Here is a 3,823-nt window from a genome sequence, read left to right as displayed (position 1 = left end):
TCTGGAGTTACAATGATAAGCAAGCCAAACCCGAGCCTGCCTTCAGGGGTTTCTAATCTAATGGAGGATACATGTGAGTAAACACACAATTACAATCAAGTGTAATAAGCTGCCTAATGTAGGAAATACACGTTGCTATGGAAATACATAGTTGGAACACCTCATGCAATCTAGGGTCTTGTCACGCTCCCATACTTAAGGTGAGAACTGCACAATGGCTAACATTCAGCCAGACGAAAAGGCCAAGGTTTGCATGTATCACAATATCTCCTGTCGAAACAGTGTGTATTCATAGACGCTGTATCCTGTCTCATCTGTCACTCTGCCCTTGTGAACGAGAATGTTTCACTGGAGCAGGATAGTTCCAGTAAGATGGCCAAACCTTAACTCCGTAGGGTAGTTATAGGAAGATGTGTTTTCTACAGAACTATGCTCACCTGTAACCTTTTGCGGTCTGAACAACACCTGCAGCTGCACCTTATCTCCACTCCAATCTGGCTCCTCTGTCCACGCGTTCCTCCAGGGAGCGGCCACAAGAGGTTTGGCTGGGGTATGTGGCATCAGCTCAGCGACCTGGCACATCACAAAAAGCAGAGAGGAGATAAATAGGGATCCAACCAAGAAAGCAGACTGAGGGCAGTAATAGAGTCCATGTTTATAAGGAATATCCCTATCCTCCAGGCTTTTGTCTCAGACACGCAAAGACCATCTTTAGACATTTATTTAAATTATTAAGCCACATAGCCTTGGGTTGAACTCTAGAAATATTCACTCTTGCCCGAGGCCAATGCTACTCTGAAAATTTTGTGAGCAAATCTTTTCTCTTCCATTACCTCTTTAAGCCACAACTGTTAAAGCTCCCAATTACGAAATAATTAAGACACCATGACTTGTGGATCTAAAGCACATTTACACAGAGTAACTTCTTTATTGAGTCTTTATTGAGTCATCTGTTTCTCCCTCTTATAGCCAGTAGCACACTCAGAGTACTAATCACAATAACAAAAAGTAAAACCTAAATTCACGGCTTGATTATAGTATTTTAGACAACACTTTTCATTCTGGGTCCCCAACGGTTGTGATTCCTAGTCTTTGAACATCTGGAAGTGTTTCCATTATAGAAGAACATGCTATTGATTCTTCCTTGTCTTGTATTTGAAAACTTTGTTCTCCGGAATCTTTCCTGAAAAGACTTGGCTTATGACATAAGATCAAAGCATAACGTGTGACCTTGGCGGCAGGTTGGGAGAAAATGTGGACATTTGAGGTGGGTGAGTGTGCAGAGGAACAAAGAACACTAGTGTCCTTAATTCTCGCCCTGGCTTTGCTATCTGCCAGTTAACCCCTCTGAGCCTCATTTCTCTGCCTTCTAAATGCAGGAGAGGAATTAAATGATCTTCAGGTTATTTCCAAGATTGTGGTTTCTGTTTTGTCTATTGAGTGTAATTGTTTTCTTTAGGAATTTACACTGCTTGCCAATACTAATAAGGCAACCACAGCATGTAACCATAAAAACCAAGTCTGGTGGGGTTTTGGGGTTGTGTGTTCACCTGAAGTCATTATCGGTAAGTGGAAGTTCCATGGTCTTAAAGTATAGATACCCAGTGATGTTAATGTACAAGGCACAAAAACTTAAAAATACAACCGTCCTACAAATATAAAATGAACATATGTTCAGTTTTAATTCAACTCGTTAATTAATGAGGTATCCAGAAAGATAAGAGAGCTCATTCAAAAAGCATTTGAAGAGCTGGGTATTTATAGGCAATTTAATAAAGGAATGTTAGAATAAGATGTTAGATTAGATACAAAAATGGTAATTCCCTAAGAGGCAGTAAATCATAAACTTTGAGATTATCTTTTCTGCCAGAGAGGATTCTACAAATTAACAATGTCCTGGCTCTAATCAAATGGTAAAATTTAAATAATTAAATAATCCTTGGATGAGCGTATTAAACGATGGCATACGAAGACTTCGCTTTATTGGATAATTTTTTGGAGGCATCTGTACTGGAGACCCTTGAATATGTAATAAAAGTCTGAGGGCTCCAGATATACTGGCAACTCATTCACCTCTTTCCCTGATCTCTCTGGTTGCTGGGTAACTGGGCAGATTGTTACCTCCCAAGGGTAGTCTAGGGGAAAAAGAGTTCACACATCATACATAACATAGGGAAAACTATTTGTAGAATAAGCTTCATGGTCACATTGGCCTAACCTATTATCCTATTGGTAAAATCTAATTCACATTAATATCATTTCTATTTACTTTCTAGGTTGATTTATTCTTGTTGAATGAAGGGTAGGAAGGAGCAATAGTAACATAGGAGATTTATATCCACGTAAGTTTAAAACAAGCAACGAATAAGCCAAGTATCTAACAGGGATTAATTGGACTTCATTGAGTTTTGTCACCATTATCTTGGAAAACTCTTAGCCTAACAATACTGCCTCTATAATTCCCTGTTCACTTGCGATTTCACAAGGATGCCACCTCAAATAAAGATTTACTTAATAGTATTTAAGAGTCATTTTTGAATTTTCATAGTTCTTCCATGGTAAAAAGAATATATTTTTTTAAATCAAAGTGTACTCTTGGACAAAGAAAGTCACGATGAGATTTGAATTTAAAGTGGTCACTCATGGCAATAACTCAAGATGGGTCAGTGATTTTTAGCTTTTTTGGGAGGTCAAAAAAAATATTGACCCTCTCTTCAGAAAGAGACAATGAGCATATAACACATATATTATAATATATATATAATTCTATACTTAATTTGATTTGGGATGACTCATGGACCCCCCGCATTTCATCCTGGACCCTGGTCCATAACTCCCAACTTAGAAAAACAAGGAGGCTTGTAAAAGACCATCAGTGAAGCACCTGGTCCTCATAGCTTGTCTCCCAACCCTCTCCTGATATCGGACTTTATAAGTCAGCTACCTTTCAGTTGCAGGCACCAATAAGTTGTTTTCTTTGGCACTGAAGCAGAAATGCCCATCACAATGGAAAACCTAAACCCGGTTATTTGGGAATAACACAGTCCTCTATGGTCTTGCTGTAGTGACAATTCCTAAAATCACTAGCAACCCAAAGGTAGCTTAAAAAGTCATGGGCTTCAGAGCGCATTCTTACCCTGCCCCTTATAAGTCAAGTGACCTTAAAAAAAGGTACTTAACTTCACTAAGTCTCAAGTTACATAATTAAAAAATAAGGATGATTAAGGGGTAGGGCCCAGAGCACAAATATCTGGAGCCATACCCCTCACCTAATCAGTTGAGTAGAATCAGGGAACAGATCCCAGGTGAGGATAATATGGACCCAGTAAAACTAATGCAAGGTTATGTAGGATGTGTTCTATTTGTGTTTAAAAGTTTGGTAGAGCGTTTTTTTTTTTTACTATACTCCAAACCTTGGGTCCTAATGTTACATACAATGTTATATGTTGCATGCAATTATTTAGTGATCTAAAGAGGAAAGCAGAGCTTACAAACTTTAATTAATTCTGCCTCTCAATTGTCACAATTTTGAGCTTTCTAAGAAAGAAATAAACCTAGATAGTATTCTCTTCTGTAAAATAAATCTAAGGCCAATTGAATTTCATGAAACATAATGAATTTCACAAGTTAAAGACAGAATATAAATATATTTTCATTCACTAAATTCTTATGTTAAAGAATAATCTAAAAGATTTGCTAAGAATTTCATAAAACCCAGGTAGGTAACATGGCTGTCTTTTAAGCAAGGTGCGACTAAACTTTTTGATTATTTTTTTAACCAAATTAATATGTTTGTGCTTTTTAAATTATTTTTCCTTTCAGC

The sequence above is a fragment of the Balaenoptera physalus genome (assembly GCF_965194825.1).
Source record: "Balaenoptera physalus genome assembly, chromosome: 5".
Lineage (NCBI taxonomy): Eukaryota > Metazoa > Chordata > Mammalia > Artiodactyla > Balaenopteridae > Balaenoptera > Balaenoptera physalus.
The sequence above is the reverse complement of the archived record's forward strand: the minus strand, read 5'-3'. Positions refer to the sequence as shown.